Source organism: Dipteris shenzhenensis, chromosome 17, assembly GCF_047967505.1.
Source record: "Dipteris shenzhenensis isolate YYH24624 ecotype China chromosome 17, Dip_SZ_1.0, whole genome shotgun sequence".
Taxonomy (NCBI): Eukaryota; Viridiplantae; Streptophyta; class Polypodiopsida; order Gleicheniales; family Dipteridaceae; genus Dipteris; species Dipteris shenzhenensis.
Window position 1 is genome coordinate 48,706,002 of NC_141612.1, and position 6,798 is coordinate 48,712,799.

Genomic DNA, 6,798 nt, shown 5'->3' on the forward strand with positions numbered 1-6,798 from the left:
TTCCTTATTGGTCTCACTTGAGACTCTTGCAATAAATGGATTCTTATCTAGGTCTCATACCAAATCTTGGTCTGGGTTTCATAATGTAAACCCATTTTTGGTTCCATTCAGATCCCAGCTCTAGCTACATGTAGAGCCCTATCTAGAACTTGATTTGGTTGCTTGTCTTGATTACCATCCAATAGAGAAGCCTAGATCCTATAAATTTTTGTATTGAGCTCTCTTATTCCCATTGAGTTACCTTTCTTATCTACCATTAGAGCCACGGTTATTTTGTCAATACTTAACTAATGCATGGAATTATTCTAGCAATCAAGAGATTGCCTCTTGATTTTTAGCCTATTATGTCAACCCTTGAATCAATGCTTTGACTTGTCTATAGGATGTTAATACATCTCCTTATTGGTCTCACTTGAGTCTCTTGCAATAAATGGATCCTAATCTATGTCTCCTACCAACTTGGTTTGGGTTTCATAATGTAAACCCATTTTGGGTTCCATTCGGATCCCTGCCCTAGCTATATATAGAGCCCTATCTAGATCTTGATTTGTATGCTTGTCTTGATTACCATCCAATAGAGAAGCCTAGATCCTACAAATTGTTGTGTCCAGCTCTCTTATTCCCATTGAGTTACCTTTCTTATCTACCATGAGAGCTATGGTTATTTTGTCAATGCTTAACTAGTGCTTGGAATTATTCTAGCAATCATGAAGAGATTGCCTCTTGATTTCTAGCCTATTATGTCAACCCTTGAATCAATGCTTTCACTTGTCTATAGGTTGCTAAAACATTTCCTTATTGGTCTCACTTGAGTCTCCTGTAATAAATGGACCCTAATCTATGTCTCCTACCAAATCTTGGTTTGGGTTTCATAATGTAAACCCATTTTGGGTTCCATTCGTATCCTAGCCCTAGCTACATATAGAGCCCTGTCTAGATCTTGATTTGGATGCATGTCTTGATTACCATGCAATAGAGAAGCCTAGATCATACAGATTGTTTTGTCATCTCCCCCCTTTTCCTCTGCATGTATGGGGCAGTGATCTACAACAACATGTTTTTTGTTTGAGGTTTCAATTCAATATTCAATATTTAAAAAGATGAGCACAATAGATGATGGCAGATAAGACAATCTGAAGTTGCTTGCCAAATCCAAATTTAAAGGTGCAATTTAAGAAATCATTCAATTTTTACCTTATTCATGTATTTGTTATCCTTAAATTTCCAAAATCATCCAACAATTGGTGGTTTATTACTCTATATTAGGATCCTACCTTAATTACAAAGGATGAGGCCTTTATGTGCTATCTCATGTTGATGATATTGTTCATTTTAATCACTTATAAACATTTTTTGATTTAGATTACATTAAAGTTTACCAACGTGTACTTTTGTTGTGTAGTTATCTATAATATTACTTCAAAAATGCCGTCCAAATTTGTCTTTATCAATTATTAGAAATGAGATGTAAGAGTATTGATTTAGTAACAATCATAATTATAACAAGCTCAAATGTGCAAAAACTATTTAAACTCTATGAGATACCAATATACAAAACTTACCAAATATGCTATTTTCACACTTTGATTTCAAAAATAGAGAAGATCATGAAATTTAATGCTTTATTATGGATCACATTTTTAAAAAAGAGAGATTTCATTCAAACCAAAAGAACACTTTGAACCAAGATATACCACTACAAAAATATAAAAGGGTGAACCAAAAATTTTGAATCGAGATATAACACTTTCAATACAGATATAACACTACAAGAATATAAAAGGGTGAATCAAAAGGATAGTTTTTCTAGCATTTTAGACCACATAAAGGTTGACCCTGTCCCAAGCTAGGAAAGTTGGGTAGCTTGTGGTTGCCCTTTTGCACATAGAGCAACACACAAGGCAGCCTATGGCAATGTTTTTTCACATAAGACGAGGTAGCACATGGCTCCTATTTTGGGGCATGGGAAAAAATAGGGGTAGCCCATGGCTACCCTTTTAATGGGGTAGCCATTATCGTAAGACAAGAAGTAGGGAAGCCCATGCCTGCCCCTTTGGACATACAGAAACATGGTAGCTAATGGCCACCCTTCTAAATAGGATAGCTCTTATGGGTGCCCTTTTAAAGATATGGTAGTTCTTATGGCCATCCTCTCCTTTGGATAACCTCCCTAGCCTTGGAAATATTATGTATTAGCTTATACATGTGTATATATATACATACATGTGTGTGTGTGTGTGTGTGTGTGTGTGTGTGTGGAGGGGGGTCATGAAGGGGGGGGTGGATGCATGTGCATGTGCACACATATATTTGTGTACCTTATGATTTTTAGAGGAGTTTATCTTTTTAGAATAGAAGAAAACAATGATTCTAAAATTCCTTCTTAAAAGCTTGCAACTTAAACTAGAGCATGATCTCACAAAATTCAATAAGTTCATGGTTTTGGCCCTTTCTATTTGTTAAAGATTGATGTAACATGCCCTAATTCCAACTTCCATCATCTTGGGTCCTAACTATTTGGTATTTACATGATCCCTACCTCCTTCAAGCCCCGGAGGATTTGATATTACATAGTCCCTAGCACTTCAAGCACTTAATAACCTTCATGAAGTCATGTGAATCCTCAAGGAATAACACATGACATCTTTCGAAGTCAATATAATACAAAGTAAGATAATGGAATGCTAGCAGGCAAATTACCAATTGCAAAGCATGTAATCGAGTCAATCATGGTGTATGTACTTTTCGTGTTACCATTTTTGAGTTCATGCTTTAAAAAAATAGGCAGGGTGATTTCCAATTTTATATGGGAAGGTAGGTGGCATTCCTTTGCATGGGCTTTGATTGCCATGCCCAAAGAGTACGGCTGTCTTGGGCTAAGGAAGATGAAGGAAAAAAATGATGCTTTATGCACAAAATGGGTATTACACTTAGTAGTGATCATCCGTGTAGGTCAAAATAGTAAGAAAGCTAATATTTTTGAATGCACCTTGAATGCACCTAAAGGCGTTAATTAGCCAATGGCAAGATGTAATACTATCGTTATTTCTGATAAAACGTCCACTGTTTGAATTTCTATCAAGAATGGTCCAAATTTGGAAAACTAGGTCAAAAGGATGCCTATGGGTTGGTCTTAGATCTTTGTATGGGGATGCATCTATTGGTAGATCTCTTTGGTTAACAGATTGGGGCATCAGAGGAGGGCTGCTTATGCCAATTGTCTGAGAGTTATGGCCAGATTTTAATAAAAAGGTCTAAAACTTTTAGGCAAATTTGGGACTTGGGAATCAGTAAGTGGAAAGATTGTGAGGATATTGTGCTATTGACAAATGCTGAGAAGAGGGTGGTATAGCTGATGCTAAGCAACTTAAGAGAGGACACGCCAACTAGTTATGTCTTTAGAAGTAACTATGGATGCAATGGCTTCTTATGGAAATCTAGTAAACCCTTTTCAAAACTGACTCTCAAAGATTTCATGGAAATGCTAATGATCTCGAGTTTGGCCTTTAGCTAAGGAACAATGGAAAGTCCATGAGCCTTACGATAGAATCCATTGTGGGACAAAAGGATACAGAGGGCTCTAGAGACGACCCACCATCACAAAAACTCAATCCATTATTGTGGAGACTTATGAGTACTAGGTAAATTGCCTGTCAGCAGATTAGCCACTTGGAATCCCAAAGTGTCACCCCTTTGTCTTTTATGCGACGGATTTGAACAAAGAAGCTCATCTTCATATCCTATGGGAATGCATGGCAACCAAGAGAGTGGTGTGGGAGGTAACTGATAAATTGAGCAAATATCAAGTTGTAATTAAGCCTAGTTGGAAGATGGCTCTACTTGGGGACAAGAGTAACTTGAATGAAATGACGCATGAGATATGGCAGCTTATTCAAGCTTATTAGAGCTCTTATTATTTGTCACAAATGGATTGTAGGAATAAGGTGGTTTTTAAGAGGATCCGAGTTGTTAAGATTTTAGTGGATAGGATTTTTCTCGAGATTAAGAGAACATTGAGGCACTTTGGAAACAAACATGAGGCATGCCCCATGATAAGTAGAATTTTGGAATAGTAGCCCATGTCTTCGATGGAGACAAACACTTTTCTTTTGTGTATATTCTTATCTTTTTGCCTTAATAAATTTTGAAGTTATTTTGATCCAAAAAAAAAAAGACAATGAAATACTATGTATGTAGCAATGTGAATAAATTATCCTGTTAAAGAATTTAATGTTTGCATTTTGTGAATATTTGTATTGATGTGAATCCTAAATCCTTTGGACAATGACTTTGACTGGCAATGTTTGCTCAATGTCTGGCAAAATTTTAACATAAAAAGATGTAAAATTTCTCTTTCCTTTTGCATGTTCCCACATTCGTGACATTACATTCAATTGCAACTCCAAGCAAAGAAAGTAAGAGGACGAATTAAGATTCCAACTGTGGCGGATGCTCCAACAGTGTAGTGGCTGGGCATTGCGGTGGCGTGTGTTTAGGTGGTGTAGGTCCAGGGAGAGGGCCCATCAATAGGACCATGGGTGGGTGAGTTTCCCAAAACAAAGAGATTTAAGGCATACATGAAAGCAAATTTGAGGAATGCTACTTCTCTCTCTCTCTCTCTCCTCTCTTGGTATATGTTCTCCTTATGGCATTGCGTCAAGCTAAGTTCTATTTGATCGAACGGTCGTGACGTTGGCTCATGCTTACTTGTAAGCACGTGGGCAAGATGATATGCTTGGCACTGGTTTCACACGATAGCTTATTAAGATGACATATGCACTATTAACAGCCGTGAGATTATCTTATGTCCAATTGTGAACCCTTTGACTCATGCCTGGCATTGGTTTCAGACAGCCGCAAACACTTGGACGCTTGAGCAAGTGATATATTGGTGCTGGTTTCACACTTAGGCTAGCGAGACACTTGTGTCACAGGGCCGGCTGAGTTACGTAAATTACATTTTGAAGCTCGGAGAGATGATTGTATTGTCATGTACACTGCTTGTAAACGCCTGACTCTTGAGCAAGATGCTTGGCAATGGTTTCTCATTTGGCAGATCCGACAATATAATTCTGGTCCCCCGTCCTGCAGCTATATTAGAGGTTGAGTTCCTGGGAGTTTTTCACTCAGTTGAGAGTCTCACAGACATTAAGGAATATGGCTCAGCCCCGAATCCAGTCCCTGCTGCTGCTGGCGGGATCAGCGTTCCTGCTCATTCTCGCACAGGCCTCTGCTCGGTCCATTGCAGGGACGACTGCCTCAGAAGGGTACGCTCATGCATCTGCCACGGACGTGAGCTTCCGAGTGGAACTCACTCATCGCGATGCCTTCATGGATCCGCGGACTTTGAACAGTCCGGAGAGATTGAAGAAGGCAGTCGAGTCGAGCCAGCGACGCGTGCAAACACCGGCTAGAAGGATAAAGCCGCAATCTGCCGCGGCGTCAACTGGTGTATTCTCCTCTGAGCAAGGAGCGTACTTAGTGAAACTGGCCTTGGGGACGCCCCCGCAGACGTTTACGGGCATATTCGACACCGGAAGCGACCTCGTGTGGACACAATCGGATCCTTGCGTCGAATGCTTCAACCAGAGCGGCCCCGTCTTCGATCCCTCCGCTTCTTACACCTTCGCCAACGTTCCATGCAGCAATTCGTTGTGCCAGGCCTTGCCTATCCCCCTCTGCCAAGGCGACACCTGCGGATACCTCTATTCCTATGGAGACGGTTCCACCACAGAGGGTACTCTGGCCTTCGATTCGCTCACCATAGGAAAATTGTCCAGCAACAAGTTCGTGTTTGGCGCTGGAACGATCAACTACGGCGACATCTCTACCGTTGGAGCTGGAGGCCTGGTGGGCATGGGAGGCGGGCCGCTCTCGCTGCCTTCGCAGATGGCAAACACCATAGGTGACAAATTCTCCTACTGCCTTGTCACCTGGACGGATGCTCCGTCCAAGACGAGCCCGCTGCTCTTCGGATCAAGCGCCAACCTCGGTGGCGCTGGCGTCCAAGCCACCCCCTTCGTGAGCAACTCAGCCGGCCAGCCCACCTTCTATTATCTCACCTTGAATGGGATCAGCGTGGGTGGAAAACTTCTCGACATCCCTGCAGGCACCTTCGACATCCAGGCGGATGGAAGCGGTGGCCTGGTCATAGACTCAGGCACCACCGTCACAATCCTCGTGGACGCTGGCTACACCCCCCTGCGCAGCGCCTACAAGGCTGCCATTAAGCTCCCACCCAAAGATGGCTCTTCCGTGGGGCTTGATCTGTGCTATGACAATTCCGGGGGAGGAGACGTGACCATACCGCCTCTCACCATGCACTTCGAGGGTGCCGACGTCGATCTCCCTCCCGAGAACATCTTCTTCGATTACCAGGGCTTCTTCTGCCTGGCGTTCAGCAGCCCCCCACCCAGCATCAATATCAACATCTTCGGCAACACCCAACAGCAGAACTTCCAGCTTCTCTACGACAAGGGTACCAGCAACCAGCTCTCCTTCAAGCGCGTTACCTGTGACACCCTCTGAAAGCCTCGCGTTGGATCAAACCACTCTACTACTCTTATGCTTCAACCTAGCTCTCCTTTAAATTCCGCCTTACCTTGTAAAAATCGACTCACAAATGTGTGTGTATATATATATATTATAACAATAAGTTCTTGAATTTTCAATGAAACAACAAGCAAAGTGAACCCATCTCATTTTGTCATGGCACGGAAATTATTCCACCTGTTTTACTAACTAGTGTATACAACCCAGAGGAGAGCCACAAAATAAACCCCTCCCCCTCTCTCTCTC

The 6,798-nt window shown here is 41.8% G+C and overlaps 1 pseudogene; it reads left to right on the top strand.

Moving 5' to 3' along the window:
* Nucleotides 1-5,157: 5,157 nt before the first annotated feature.
* Nucleotides 5,158-6,528, top strand: LOC147892221 (aspartic proteinase nepenthesin-1 pseudogene; annotated as a pseudogene).
* The last annotated feature ends 270 nt before the right edge of the window (nucleotides 6,529-6,798 follow it).